The sequence below is a fragment of the Aptenodytes patagonicus genome, chromosome 2 (assembly GCF_965638725.1).
Source record: "Aptenodytes patagonicus chromosome 2, bAptPat1.pri.cur, whole genome shotgun sequence".
Taxonomy (NCBI): Eukaryota; Metazoa; Chordata; class Aves; order Sphenisciformes; family Spheniscidae; genus Aptenodytes; species Aptenodytes patagonicus.
This window is the reverse complement of record NC_134950.1, coordinates 97,507,213-97,522,238: the sequence shown is the minus strand read 5'-3', so window position 1 is coordinate 97,522,238 and position 15,026 is coordinate 97,507,213. Positions and strand designations below refer to the sequence as shown.

General features: G+C 41.2%; 2 long non-coding RNA genes across 2 annotated transcripts; both read right to left on the bottom strand.

Moving 5' to 3' along the window:
* Nucleotides 1-2,167: 2,167 nt before the first annotated feature.
* On the bottom strand, nt 2,168-8,573 carry LOC143157438 (uncharacterized). The gene is made up of 3 exons (XR_012994792.1): nt 8,506-8,573; nt 7,332-7,457; nt 2,168-2,292 (listed from the first exon to the last, which is right to left on the bottom strand). It is a non-coding gene; the product is annotated as an uncharacterized LOC143157438 (long non-coding RNA).
* Nucleotides 8,574-12,880: 4,307 nt separating this feature from the next.
* Nucleotides 12,881-14,964, bottom strand: LOC143157437 (uncharacterized). Its single transcript, XR_012994791.1, has 2 exons — nt 14,903-14,964; nt 12,881-13,123 (listed from the first exon to the last, which is right to left on the bottom strand). It is a non-coding gene; the product is annotated as an uncharacterized LOC143157437 (long non-coding RNA).
* Between the last annotated feature and the right edge of the window lie 62 nt (nt 14,965-15,026).

The window sequence follows — 15,026 nt, the reverse complement described above, 5'->3', positions numbered from 1 at the left end:
TCATGCAACTCTCAGGGTTGTAGTTTCTACTTTCTGAAATGAAATAGCAATGTTTCTTGTGTTCACACAACAGGACATGAAGATAAATGCATATGAGCATTGAGAAGGCATTTAGAGAAGAGAGGAGGCTCATGTAATTATGTAGGTAGACTGCATCAGGCAAATGTAATGAACTGACCGGAAGGACGGAATCTGGCAATCATAGCCCACAGTTATTCCACCTCAATGGGACACAAAGTAGGAGGATACTACCCTCCGCCTTCAATCTCTCTGAAGAGGTAACTTATTTTTAGCATTTCCCTGCAGGCTCACACTGAAGGAAAATAGGGTCTTCAGGCTCTCCACTCCTTAGTGACCACTGCGCAAGTTAGCAGGAGGGAAGGGGAGAAGCAGCATTACAGTTCCATGTGCTAGCCACCATATGACAGGGCACGTGAAAAGAGGTGACAGAGGTTTACCAGTCAGCATCCCTAATCCCTGGGAATATAGACCTCTATCAGCCTATGTACTCAGTTTGGACTACTGTAGCCCCGTGTTCCTCCTCACACAAGATGGTCCTTGGAAAACTGTTGCCTCCCTTACTTTGCCTATGACTACATTGTTATCTTTCCTGAAAATTAAGAGTCACAATGTTTGCTCACACTTGGAGATGCACCAAGTCTGTACTTAACAATGCACGTTATGTAAGACAGGGATATATTCCAGTTCACACTGAAGCTGGGAAACTGGGTACAGAGACCGTACTCAGAATCTCTGGGAGTCTTGCTCCTTCCTGGGAAAAGCAACTCGAGAGGACCACTAACAATTCCCTTTATGTTTGCAGGACGAAATGTAGAACCCAAAGGGAAAAAAAGACACCGACTGCCAGCTTTGTGAACGAACCTGTGTTTCTGAGCCTGTCTTGGAAAATTTGACATGCAGTATGTTCCTGTTGGTGATGTTAAACGTGAGAGGGACTTCAACTGCCACGTGGTAGGATGAGTTATAATGACATTTTATCTATCGCACAACCCTCCCCTACCAAAATATGCCAGGGCAGTACTTTGTAGTTCACAGACAGTCCTGTCTCACAGATCTTGAGCTGGTGCAAAGCCTGTTGAAATCAGAAGACTTCATTAGATTTTGAGGTCAGCTGCTTATACCTTACTGGCGTGGCATTAGTGAAGGACAGAAACAACAGGGACTGTACAGAGCATGGAGAGACATAGGAGGGGGAAAGAGAAAGCATATGGTCAAGGAACTGTTAAAATTAAACGATTCACATAAAAAGCCATCTGAAAATAGAAAACAGCATCTACGTCCTGAACAGTGATCATACAGAGAAGAAATGCAAGGTCAGCATTCAGTTCACTTATGTGTAGCTTTAGAAGTAAGCTGCTGCTGATAGATTCCCCTTTTACTCTGCCAGTGTAACGAAGAGTGAAGTACTTCCCTAGCAGCTGAGTCCTTCCACCTTCTTACAGGCTGCGAGTCCCTCTTTCTTGCCCACAATCACAGTGAGCTGTCACAATACACAGAGCACAAATAGATGTGAGGAACTACACGCACCCATCAAGGCAGATGGCCTTTTCTTGAGATACGTCCTCAGCTGGTTCAGCTGAGCTCAGGCTCTCCAACTTCACTGCAACTACAATGACTTATATCAAAGATTGATAGCAAGCAAGTTCATGTGACTGTCAGAAAAACCTGTCCACGCTGTCTCGGACATTAAGAGAAATCCTGCTGTGCTTTTTGCAGTCCCTTTACTTTGACTCTCTTTGTACAGCAGCACAGCAGGAAGCCAAGATCTCCTCCGTCTCATGCAGTATACTTTATATTCCAGTATTGCAGGTTATATTCCAACTTTATACATACATTGGTTTAAATGGAAAAGGCACACATATATAGGAAAGAGAAATTAGGTAATACAGTACTTCAGTGCTGCTGTGAACATTCATGAACTGCATCATATTTTGGCTAGGTTGCTCCTGATCAAAAATGATAAATGCTGAGGAGACAAATGATTCATGTGTTAAGTTCCAAGCAAAGTATCTCTTCTCCACAGCTATATTATTTCCATGAATATTCTTTGAAACCGTTGTAAGAAACTTAATTCTTTTTTTGATTCTACATAAATTTTCAAGATAGCTCTCAGAAAACAACAGAGTCACTGAGTCATAGAAACGCTTGCCATAGAAGCAGCACACCTTTCTGCATAGTCAACTAGAAGGAGTCTTCAGGTACAGACACATTTTTCCCAGAGGAGGAATCCATGGTCAAAGAAGAACCAGCACATCAAAGGAGAATGCTGGGCTGGCGAGAAGAAAACATAGATGGAAAAGACACTATTAAAAAAGAATTGCAGGAATCTAGGAAAGAAGATGTTTCACTGCCAGAACAATTATCAGTTAAGCCCCTTGTAGTTCCTCATGAAGAAACATTTGTAGAAATGGGGGAGTCACTACTGGATTGCATTATTAAAGAATCTCCCATAAAAGATGTGTCATATTTGCCAGATATGCCACAACAACCCCATGCAGCGCTACAGGCTTGGGGAAGAGTGGCTGGAAAGCTGTCTGGCGGAAAAGGACCTGGGGGTGCTGGTCGACAGTCGGCTGAACATGAGCCGGCAGTGTGCCCAGGCGGCCAAGAAGGCCAATGGCAGCCTGGCCTGTATCAGAAATAGTGTGGCCAGCAGGAGTAGGGAAGTGATCGTGCCCCTGTACTCGGCACTGGTGAGACCGCACCTCGACTACTGTGTTCAGTTTTGGGCCCCTCACTACAAGAAGGACGTTGAGGTGCTGGAGCGTGTCCAGAGAAGGGCAACGAGGCTGGTGAGGGGGCTGGAGAACAAGTCTTATGAGGAGCAGCTGAGGGAACTGGGGTTGTTTAGCCTGGAGAAAAGGAGGCTGAGGAGAGACCTCATCGCTCTCTACAACTCCCTGAAAGGAGGTTGTAGCGAGGTGGGTGTTGGTCTCTTCTCCCAAGTAACAAGCGATAGGACGAGAGGAAATGGCCTCAAGTTGTGCCAGGGGAGGTTTAGATTGGACGTGAGGAAAAATTTCTTTACTGAAAGAGTGGTTAAACATTGGAACAGGCTGCCCAGGGAAGTGCTTGAGTCCCCATCCCTGGAGGTATTTAAAAGACGTGTAGATGTGGTGCTTAGGGACATGGTTTAGTGGGCATAGTGGTGTTGGGTTGACAGTTGGACTCGATGATCTTAGAGGTCTTTTCCAACCTTAATGATTCTATGATTTTCTCACTCAACCCCATGGCTCTCTATTCAAGATATATCCAGGTTTTGGTACTGAGAAATAGTTTTCTGGAGAGGATAATTTGAACTCGGCTAGCAAAACTCCCACTCCAGAAGAAGTCATAGTAAGATTTCATGCGGCTTGAATGATGAAAATACCTCTCTATGATAAAGCTAGTAGTAGTGCTTTAAATAACATGTATATTGCAATATTTTATATGTGAGTGCTGGACCTCCCAGATGTGTAATATAAAAGAGAAGTGTTAAGAATATCAAATGCAGGTGCTGAAGTTGCACCTTGAATTAACCGAGTTCTGAATGTAGTGCACTTTCATTGGAGTTCCCATTCAGATTACAAATGATTAAAGTTCTTAATTTTAATTAACTTTTAAATTAAATTATGTTTAATTATAATTATTACAAAATACAAATGATTACAGGTTCCAAATTACACTCTTTTGGTAGGCAGCCACTGGACAACAGATAGACCCTCCAAAAAACTGGAGGGAGAACGACAGTATATCATCTGATTCTTTGCATGAGAACATAGCATGTATACCAGGTCTGATACAGTCAGAGAAGTGAAGAGAGGTATAAAGAACAGTGTAATACAGTACAACAAAAGAAGTACTGAGAGAGTTTCCACCAGAATCTGCGAGATGCTTTTTCCTATTTATAATTTTCTACTTCTTTCAGTTAGTGTAAGAAAAAAAAAATTAAAAACATTTAAAAATGGTGGCTCAAACTCTACTCCCATTTATTATTAGTTTTATTATAGTATCTAGGAAATACAGTAAAAAGATTGTATGGCCTATTACGTAAGGTACTATATGATATTCTGACTGTCCCACTCCTTTCAACAGACTAATTCAGTAGCATTTCAAGCATATTTTTTTGCCTTCTACCTCTGTCTTCAGCAAGTAAAATCTCCCTTTTATTAGTCTTCTCAAAATCCAGTAAATAGAGCAATGTATAGAGCACTGGAAGACTTTTATTTCTTACTGCTTTAATGTAAACATTTCTTTTTCTCCATTTTCTACAATCAAGTTGTTTGGCCAAGTTTAATTTAGAGTTCTTGGTTTTTTAAATTCTTGCTTTAAGGTCAAAGATTACTGTAAGTTAGGCCAATTACACTCTTTAGACTTTTCACTCCACTGGAGCTTGATGCAGGTGCAAGGCCTGTAGGCATTGTAGAAGGGTGGGCTCCTTCAGTTTCATCATTTCATAATGCTGGCCCACACTGACTTATCTTCATAGATGGAAAATTTCCACTGAAGTTAGTGAAAAAATAGTTTGTATAAATTGAACAGAGGGTGTCACCTCTTGTTTTGCAATAGAATGATACAACTCTACTAGTACTGTAACAAGTATGGGTGAAGCTTACTCAAATTTACCCTCAGTTGCCTTTCCACCTTCTCTGAATAGATTACTGTCAAGCCACGTGAACTCTCATTTTTCTAATTAGTTGATGACAGAATGCAGTTGACCCCCTAGGAAGGGCCGAAAACTGATTAAGGACTTTCTACTCCAGCATTCCGAGATATCACTTGCTCCCAAAGAAGAATATAAGCAAGGAGATACAAGCAATAAAGGGGTTCTCTCCACTCACAGAACAGGGAGCCCCTGTCCAAGTCCTTATGAAGCATCCTCAGATGCGTGTGGAAGAAAATATGCCAACTGCTGTTTAGAAAAATTATCATTTCGGAAGACAGTTACAAACTTTAGTGGGGTCATCAAGGATCTAGAGCAGGCTCAGCAAGAACAAACCCAAATCATGGATCTTCAGTGTGATATGGTTTTGAAGAAGGTTAAAGGCAGAGGAAAACTATTGCTTCACAAAGGGAATTTACATCTAGATGATGTGACTAGGAGGATGAAGTGGAATCAGAAGAAACAGCCAACACAGATTAATGATTCTTACTATGAAACCATTTCTCTGAAGAACAATTTTCAAGAGTTAAAACCAAAAACTGTCCAGCAACAGCATCTGGGAAAAACTGTAAACAAGTTAAAGAAGGATACTGAAGAACAAAGTGAAACAAAAGGCAAATTCACAAAGGAGAAAAAATGAGGCTAGGAGTTGGCTGATGGTCACGCAGGAAACTTTATTCAGTGCTGTCAAATGTCTTAAGGATGCTGGGACTGAAAAAAAAAAAAAGCCCTTCTGAAGCACGTGGAAGAACTTAAATCTGCATATTATCTCCTTCAAATAAAGCATGAGGCAGAACTGAAGACCAGGCTTAGGAGACAGCGCTTGGAGATGGATCATACCATATACAAGACAGACAAAAAGATAGGGGAACTGCAGCATCTCAGAAAAAAGCAGAAACATGAGGCCAAGATTGTAACTTCAGCCCTGCGTATGCTAAGGGAGGAAAAGGAGAATACACAGAAATAGCTCCTATCCTTGCAAACAAAATTCCAGGGAGAAAAGGATGGCAGGTTGGCAGAAAGCCAATGGCTGCAATCCAAATATAATAGGCTAGCTGCTCAGCTTAAAATCCTGCAAGCAGGACCTGAAAACAAACAAGCTGAGATGAAAAAAATGCAACAGCAGATTTGTGAGTTCAGAAGAGAGAACAAAAAGCTTCAGCAACAGAGAGTGAAAGACCAAGAACAAAACCGCATCCTGCAGCTTGAAACTGCCAGATGGAAAAAGAGATATGATAAAGTCAGAGAATCACAGACAGCTGAGGTATAATTCAGACAGATACAACACTGTAAGCATCGTAAGTATCTATAGCAGATAGAGTTTCTAGTTGCCATGTGCAGCAGTTCTTCCCTTCTTGGGACAAACTTCCACTGACTCAATCTGAGGGTTCTGACCAAGAAGTTGAGAACCAGGAAAGTATATAAACTTGTGTGTCTCTTCAAGAACTTTTAAGTTAAGATAGCACTCCTTCTCTTAAGTCCTTTACTGGACTTGAGTCCCAGTGTGGAATTTTGTCTTATACAAAGATTTATGCAATCATCTAATTTCAAGTAGTGATCAAACACTTTGCAATTTATTATTTGAAATAAATGAGGGAATAAAAAGTTATGATAATGGCCTTTTTTCACTTCTTCAAGGGGAAAAGGAATGAAAGGATCGGAATGCAAATGTTGCAAAGTTTGACACCTTCTCTCTTTCTTCAACTTTGCAGAAGCTTCTAGATACAGTTTTGTCTGTATCTTCCCTGGGTTGGAGAGGTTCAAGACTGGACGCAGTATTCTAGATGCACTCTAACACTGATTAGAGAGGTAATAGTCACTCACCTTGATCTGCTGGCTGTGCTCCTCTTGATACAGCCCGGGATGCTCTTGGCCTTTCACACTGCTGGCTCATGGCAGCTTAGCATCTACAAGAACCTCCCAGGTCCTTCTCAGCAGAAGCTTCTCCCTGGCCAGTCAGTCCCCAGCCTGTTCTGTTGACCAAGGCTCTTACTTTCCCTGATGCAGGACTCTGTGTCTGTTGAATTTCGTGAGGTTCCTGTTGGCTCATTCCGGCAGCTTGCCTAGGTCCCTCTGGGTGGCAGCCCTGTGCTCAAGTGTATCCACCAGGCCCCCCACCTTGCCACCTGATTTGGCACCATCTGCAAACCTTATAAGCACTTTCGCCCCCTCCAAATCATTGATAAAAATATCAGATTGGTCCTGTGACAGACCTCTGCAGTATTCGCCTTGTTACTGACATCCAGGTAGAATCTGAGGCTCCTGAGAGCCAGCAAATTTCTGCTGAGCTGATAGTGCCTGTTGGCTAAATGACAGAAGTTAGCCACGTCTGATCTATAAACTCCCATAACCTCACCCATTCCCCATTAAAGAGCTCAGCGACCTGGAGGCAGGGGTCACTTCGGATGCAGAAGCCTGTAGGGCTGTGATCTACTTTTGTAGCCTGCCTGCAGTCTTCAGCAAAAATTTGGAGATTTACTAGGAACCATCAGGGAACCCTGGGGGCAAGGTCCCATGGTACTCAGTTCAGGGCTCAAGAAAGCCCAAGCTGACTGTCAGGGAGTGCGCAGCAGGAATAGGGCTGATCCACAAGGGAAGATGGGCCAGAAGCTGAGGGTGACCCCAGCACAGGCAGCGTCCCACCAACCATGGCACAGAACCACAGTACCTGGGTGAGGTGGTGACAGCAACAGGTTCTGCCAGGAGTCACGGTGATTCTGAAAAGTCAGCATCTCCTCCAGCTGATGATCCTTGTATCATCGTTTCATAATGTTTGATAACACTCCTGGTGCATCTGACAAAGGTTAGATATGTTATTTTACCCCTTCATTTATTAGATCATTTATTGATTTGATACGCTAAATTTTTATATAAATTGTGTGAAAAATAGAGCCACGACAAAATAAAAGAATGAAACACAACATGGTTGGGCTGAGTTGCAAAACTGAATAGGTAGTAAAGAAACTGCTTGATTCTTACAGGTAAAAACCTTTTTTTTTCCCCCTTGTTGAAGGAGCTTTGCTCCTTCATTGAGCAGGGAAAGAAAACAGTGTTCAGATCCAAAACATATTGTTCAAATTTGAATGTACCAATAACAGTACATAAAGCCATCCTACAAAGAAAACAGATCTGCTTTGTTCATTTGTTCATGTTTCATTCATGTTTCAAGTGTAATGTCTAGGAATTAATTGAATCTTCAGTTTTCCTTTTTTTTTTTCTCCTTTCTTTAACACTGGTAACATAGCCATAGGTGGTTTTCTTATTTATTGATTATTCCATATGTAATTACGTGTACATGTTCTCTTACTGATTATATTTTACTTCCCTATTCTACAGACTTTGGGCTTAAAATACAATTTTTCTTTCACCGCATCTAACAAATTACACTGGCCTGCTCTTGGATTCTTTTCCCTTACTAACATTACTAAACACATCTTAATAGAGGCTCAGAAGGCCTCAAACACACAATGCTAGGTTTCATAATATATTCTGTATTTTAATACTCAGAAAGCAAATCTATGAAATAAGTACAATCTTAATTACCTATGAGTAGCTTATGTGCTCAGGATCTTAAGACGACTGGAGTGTTCCAGTTTCTCCTAGTAATTCTCTTTGCCATTTGTCATAGCTGGTCTTGGTCAAGACACCACAGTTACCCTGTGGTGTACTCTAGGGAAAGGCAGTGATGAACCCTGTGCTAAATTTTCATTCTCCGTCTGTTCAAACACTGTTAATTTTTCCCACTGTAACACTCACTAGGACACAGATCATCCTTCTACCACTGAACATAACAGGAGGAATGAAACTATTATTGAACTGCAAGAAAAAGTGAAGAACCTTACCCTTGAAAAGAAAACCTTGGAGAAAAAGGTAGATCTTTCCTGAATGCTTGAGGAATGTACAAATGGGTCTGTCCAGCTGGTTAAGAAAGGTTGTGTAGTACAAGAACATAGAAATCTTAGTAATCCTTTTTACTGGACTGATTATGAAAGCTATTTGATTCACAGTGTTTTCATCACACTTTCCATGTGCCTCCCAGTAAAGGAAGTTTACTCTTCAAATTATTGCTTATTTGATTACGTCCAGTAAACACATAATTATGTCCAGTATTACACATAATATCGTATTAGTTTTCTATCATTATAATGCCTATTGAGATTTAATTATCAGATTTCTAGGTCACTTTGGAAATGACTCGGAAAAAAGCACCCTTCACCTGACACTAGGTGTTACATCCTTCTATTAAATTAGTCACTTCTAAAACAAACCTGAAGGTTTCCATTATAACATAATGGAAAAGCGAAAAACAGTCAAATTATTTGCACTATTTACTCAGTAACATACACTTAATTGGGAAGATCATCAAGAATGGAGTCAAGAAATGCTTTCAGTGACTCTAATGAATATGAGAAGCACATGCTTGAGAATGTGCAGTACTCTATGTGCAGTGTCACAGAGTATATACCAATCCTTTAGGAGATACTTCCACCCAAAGAGGGAACGGAGAGTAATGATGTGAACTGAACCTACAGCTCCTTTACTCTGCAGGCTTTACCTTCTCCAGGCAAGCCCAGGAGTCGATGTTCCTTACCTCCCACAAAGGGAGAGAGTGTCTAATAAAAAGGTTTAGCTGCTTTGTAACTTATTCTATAGGCTTATCTCTCAGGCCAACTAGATAAAGTTTAATGGAGAAAAGCCCAAGCTAGTTGAGGATAACTGAACGTACATACTGAAGGGTGTGATACAAAGATCTGAACAGCTGGTTACATTTGATAGCTGTGATTCTATAGCTAAAAGAATGTTTTAAGATACATACTAGAAAGAGGCTCCACATAGACTGTATAAAGCATTATTTCCAGCTCAGGGTTTACCACTGACAGTGTGTTCTTAAAAACTGCTACTGTAATTGATACTTTTTTATAAGACAAGGTATGTATAAATTACAGTTGAGTCTCAAATTTTATTACTATGAACGTTTAGTTACAGAAGTACATGAAAAACATAGCAATCACTGGACAGTTAATGAAATGAAAACTTTCCAAGATGAAGTTGCTGAGGCGAGTTCATCATTATTCACAATGATAAAAATTAGAGGTTGGAGGTTGATTGGATGTATGAGCACTGCCAATACAAATATTACTGTGTACTGTGCCCCTTTCCCTCTTGCTCCTTGTTCTTCTGTGTTCACATAGAGTTTATACAATGGAGTCTGGAAGCTGATTAGGGCCCTGCAGCGCATTTATGTCCTAGGAATAAATATATAATACAAGAGATGCAGGCCTCCTCAGCTTGCTAGTTGAGTATTTGCTACTAGCTTCTGGCTAGACAGCTACTTGAGCTCCTTTGGGAGGGATGCATGAGTACACGCAGTCAGTAAAATGTATGTATGTTGCACTACACCTTGTTATACAACAAACACAGCAGAAGGATAGGGTTGCACTGACATGCAACAGGAGAGCTGAACACTGCTAGCAGCACTTAGGATCTCATTAGCCTAGTAACTTCTCTAGCACAGAGATGTCCCGATTCCCTCTTGAATGACATGATAGTGTTCAGAACTGGACCTGTTTTCTTTGCAGCAACCAGACATCCCTGCTATCCTTCAGGACTGTAATGCAGTACAATCAAAAAAAGTAAAGTGTGCATCAAGGAACTCAGAACACTAGCCAAAAAAAAACCAACAGTGGACATTTGTCCCATTTTACTTCTGATGTGAAAAAAAACATATGGGATTTCTTGCTGAACTGTGGGAAGGTGGTTTGCAGCCTTTCACCTCAGAGCTTGCCAGTAGTGAACAACATCCATGTCTACGTAAGCCCCGAGGCCCTCCAGAACAAACTGTCAGCAGTTCTGAACCGTGCCAGTTAGCTATGCAGAACTACATCAGACTCATTTCCACTCCTGAACTCTTCCACAATATGAGTCCAAATTATGTAAAAATGGAACGCTGGTACCTTAAGCCACTGTGCCACCTAGGCTCTAATACAAGTAAACTCTCACACCTACCAATTTGTTTGATTGCATTCAGAAATGTGAACATAATTTGTATCTTGATGTTGACCTCTGGCATTTCCAGCTAGGTTTCAGCCAACATACAAGGATTAGTAGATAAACATAATAAAATTGACATGATGAATCTTTAGTCTAGTACAACCAAAACCACAAACCCACCTGGACTCTCAGGCTAAATTTTCTTGCAGAATTTTAAAATGTTGCACATACTATTTATTCTTTATAGATAGTAATTTAACCGTTTAACAAAAGATTTCATCTTTTACTTAAAGAAGATAAGATAGACTTACCATAGTCTATTAAGTTCTCTCTCTAGTACGGTCTCACAACTAAAACACTTAGATGCAGTTGGGGAACTCTTCAGAAGTCAGGACTTTCTCCAACTTTGTACTTTCCTAATTTTACAGTGTAGCACCCTTCTCTTTGGTGAGAAAGACTAGACTTATGAATTCCATGTCCACAATGACATAAATCTGCCAAATAGCCAGACTACCACTGAATTAGCAGCAATAATTAATTTACACTATAGAGTAAAAATAGCTTTTTATCTTTTGGTGTCAACAGCTTTGTTTCTGCTCTTCATGCAGAGGCAAGACCAAAAATCTGGTGGCTAAAAATCATCTGTATATATTGCAAAACCATCACCCCAATCTTCAACCAAAGTGTTACAAAGAATCTTAAGCTGGGCAGCCTTGAGCTAGGCCAAAGGGAGCTCTGAAGTTCCTTTCCTGTTGCCATCATAGGAAGCGTATGGAATTCATAAATCTGATTAAGCAATCACGGTTGGTGATGACAAATTTATCTAGATTACTAGATTTTTCAGTTGATTCTTTCTGTTTCTCAGAAACATATCTAATTAGTCAAGCTCATGGAACACAATTTCCCCATGTATTTGTATCAGGTAGATCTTCAGAGAGGTATCCCTCTCTGTTTTTTTCAGACAAAATAAGGAACCTGTGTGTCTTTGAGGCAATTTTGCTGCCATAGGGTAACTAAAATTCCTTCCTGGAAAAAAAATTGGGAAAGCACCGACTTTCAAAAAAGCCCCGCAATTCAGGCTAAAATCTAGCAGATCTCATTAAGAGCTCCTGTGAAAACTGGTTTGTCTCCCGCACTCCCACCCAGTCAGAAGCAGCCGACAGGACTCCCAGGGCTGAGGCTTGTGATATGAGTACTTTCTGCCCGCATCAATTTCAAGTAAGTTGATCCCCCAGAGTTGTAAATCAACAGTGAGAGAGAAGAACACCACCTTGATAGGTCCAAGTAGGATATTCTCATTGGAATCATTAATAACTGCCACATACAGCAACTGTTTGTCATTTTGAAAATTACTATAGGAATTAATAGGAAAAATTATCAGAATTCCATATCCATAGAATTCCTTCTCTAAACTACAAAAAGTAATGAAGAGATAATACTTGATACAATTCTCTTGAAGTATAGGATTACCTCTTCTGATTTCAGCAGGCACTACAAAATATTCAAGGGTAGGAAATAACCAACCATTAGAAGAAAGTTTTACAGCTTTTGACACTTTCTGAAAAGCAGAAAAATTGGTCTTATCTGTGAGCCCATGAAAAGAAAAAACAATGAGCTACCTTTTCGGTGTGCACTGGATTAGGGGGGTTATTCATCAAAACTATTGCATTGACCTGAACCTGAAGAGAATCAGGAAGTAGTGCAGTTCTTGGCATATGGTGGCACTGCAAGGTACGGACAGGTGGAGCAAAGTCCAGAGAAAAACAACTGAGCAAAAAAATTACATTTTGCTAGCATGTAAAATTCCAGGAAAACTCAGTGAGCAAGTGAAAAAGTTAACCTCCTGATTTTACCAACAAAATTTCCCTCTACATTACAAACAAGATCCCTGTCCTAGCCAGATAACATTTCAGCCAGCTTTTTCCTGAGACGTCCCAGTACACCATCCAAAACTGAGAAACAGGAAGCAGACAACAGCTTAGGACTGTACGTACGACACTGCTCCTAAAAGCGCTTTGCTGAATCCATCTCTCATAGAAGCCACTGAGTAAATGCTGACGAGGCAGTCCAATAGGTTCTTAAACACTCTGCCATGCCAAAAGCAAGTATTAATGCAGAAATAAGTCTCTCTATGTACATAAACAACTATTTGTCTTCTGCTGATATCTTAGAAAAAGCAACACACATCTGGGAGAATAGTTTAAGAAGTTCAAAATGGAAACTGGAAACATGAGGTAAACTTTATTTATAGTCCACAGACATTAAGAATGCTCACCCTTTTTGTAATACATGTTATGAAACTGAAGGCATTTTTCCTAATAACAGTTTTACCTGTAATTTCTAACGGAAACACTTTTTTAAATCAAGGATACAACGCTTGTACATAACTGTGACCACATGCAGAATTCCTGTGGGCAACGTGAACTCCAGTCTTCTCAGAATTAGCATCCGACATAAAAGATGTCAAATCTAAATGTTACAATAATGGCAATTATTGTCAACACTTATTTTGTTATGTGTGTGACTAGACACACAGAGCAGCCTGTGCAAAAATAAAAAAAAATCTATGCAGTTTGCTTCAGTTATTCATCATCTTTCCTTCCAGATTATAAATTGTTCATTATGGGCAGAGTACTTAGCACAAAAGAACCGCAGCCTTTTAGGCACAGCTGTAATATTGCAGTCAGTCTGGGCTTGGTGTTTTGCTAAAGCTAGTCAAGATAGCTCAATTATTTTCACACACACTTTTAACTAACACCTTTCTGTGCCCCCACCACAGGCAAACTCAGTAAGAGCACCACACAGGTTAATTAATTAGTAATACCAGGATCAGTTAACTTAGATGGAAAAGCAGCATATAAAGTACGTAGTCACTGTTTAGAAGACACAGAATGTTTCAGATCCTACAGTGCTAAATAGAAAACCTCCTATAGCATGCTAGTATTCTCTCTGTTATTTCCTCCAAGGAAAAATATTTGGCTGCTTTTCCAAAAAAACCCCAAACAAACAAAAAAACCCCCAAAACAACCAAACCATGACTAAGTTAAGTTAAACATGTTTGGCCAAAGATTATTACATTAAACAAATCTAAAGACCTTTGCAGAAAAAGTAGTATTATACCATTGGGCAGATATTATTTGACTAGAAATACTTTTATCAGTAGCAATGGATGGTCTTCAGTTTTCATAATCATGCTTCACCTTCAGTCAATACTTAACAACATTTCAGTAACATTTTCAGCATGTTAAAAATACGATTAAGATAAAACTTAGCTAGAAAGGTAACTTTTGATAATTTTTGTTGTGCAATTTGCAGGTTCAAAATCAAATGAATGAAAATAATATGTAAAATGAAAGATGAAAGACTACATTTACCGCTGCCATCACAGCAAGCGGCATATGCGCAAATGACAAAGTTGCCACAAAATATGGAACACAACTTAACACTACTTATGTTTCATTGTACCCTGTATGCAAATCGCTGAATTAACTGTGGGAGAAAAGAGAAAGCCTGGGGGCTGGCTTTGGCCTTGGTATTTTCACTGAATGTTTTAACTGTGGGATTTGGGAAGGCTTTCCATCTTAATACACCTTGCATTCATTTAACAAAAGATCCACCGAGCTAAAGGTAACTTACCACTTTCATATACATTGCCTATCACACTTTGGGAATTTTTCTCAACTAAACCATCAAAGATATGATTGAAAACCAGTTATTCTAAAGCAATGCAGAGTTGTGAGATTTTTTATAGCGTTTGTTTCAGTAACACTTTATCCTTGCTCTTTAGAGATGCACGTTAGTCTACTCTACAAGAGAAAGCCTCATCCGTTGGATTTTACTCCTCTCCTCACAGCACGTTAACAAACACGACTGGCATTCCCCCCGCTACAAGCAACCTAAGCTCAAGGCAGAGCCTCTCACACCGCCGGGTGCCGAAGCCGTGCTGGCAGAGAAGCGGCCCTGCCCTCCATACCTAACCCCTCCACCCGTTGTGGCCAGGCCGGCCCCGACAGCCACCCCGCACAGACGCGGGCAGCATTTCCCACGAGCAGATTAAAGCCGCCCCACCGTGTTTCGCACGGGCAGCGTGAGGCGCGCCCCCGCTGCCCAGGGCGCCGAGAGAGGCCGTACCACCCCTCCGGCGGGAACCCCCCGGCCCCAGCCCGACCTCCCGGGCACCGAGAGCCACCGCCAGCCCTTCCCCGACAGCTGCCGCGCCCCGGGCCGGGCTACCCGGCCGTGATTCACCTCAGGCGGGGCACCCGCCCGCCGCGGGGCTCCGCGGCCTGGGCCTGGGCCCGCGCCGCCAGCGGCCCAGCGGCACCCGCGCACCGGGAAGGCGGGCGGGCAGCCCCGCGCATGCGCACTGCGT